The sequence below is a fragment of the Dipodomys ordii genome, unplaced genomic scaffold (assembly GCF_000151885.1).
Source record: "Dipodomys ordii isolate 6190 unplaced genomic scaffold, Dord_2.0 Scaffold153, whole genome shotgun sequence".
In the NCBI taxonomy this organism is placed as follows: Eukaryota; Metazoa; Chordata; class Mammalia; order Rodentia; family Heteromyidae; genus Dipodomys; species Dipodomys ordii.
In genome coordinates, this window is record NW_012267369.1 from 136,697 (window position 1) to 137,387 (window position 691).

The window sequence follows — 691 nt, forward strand, 5'->3', positions numbered from 1 at the left end:
CTATGGTCCGGGCTGTGGGAGGCGCGCGGGGCGGGCGTGAGCGCCCGGGAGAGGGCGTCCGCCCTTCTCCAAAAACTCCAGCCCAGACCCGAAACGCGGCCGCTCTTACCGAGGCGCTTGCGGGGCCCGCGGCCCGGGGGCGGATGAAGGGCAGCGGGAAGAGCTGGGCTGGGGCGGAGCACGGCCGAGCTGGGGCGCCCTGCGGACCGGCCCCGCCCCGCGTGCCCAGGCCGGTGCGGTGCGACGTCCCGAGATCCCCTCGCCCTTCACGATGAACCGCGGTGACCGTCCTGTTTTCTTCCAAAATTCGAAAATGTGGCCCGCCGTGGGGATGGGGCGTGCACGCGTGAGAGCCGCCCGGGCCTGGAGGCGCAGGCGTGGGAGCCTCACGGCCGCTGTGGACCCGGGTGCGCATGCGTGGGAGCCCCACGGCCACCGTGGGCCCGAGTGCGCATGTGTGGGAGCCGGACGGCTGCTGTCGCAGCCAGGAACCCGGCCGAGCACACGACGCAAACAAACACAGCTAAGACCAGGCCCACGGCCACGGGCCGAGGACCTCCGAGGCAGAAGGGCAGCCACTCTGGACCGGCCTGCTGAGTCCCCAGAGCCCGCCGCCGGGGGAGGGCCGGAGGGAGGGCAGGGGGCCGAGGGAGGCGCCGGGAAGGCGGGGTCTCCCGCAGGCCCACAGCCC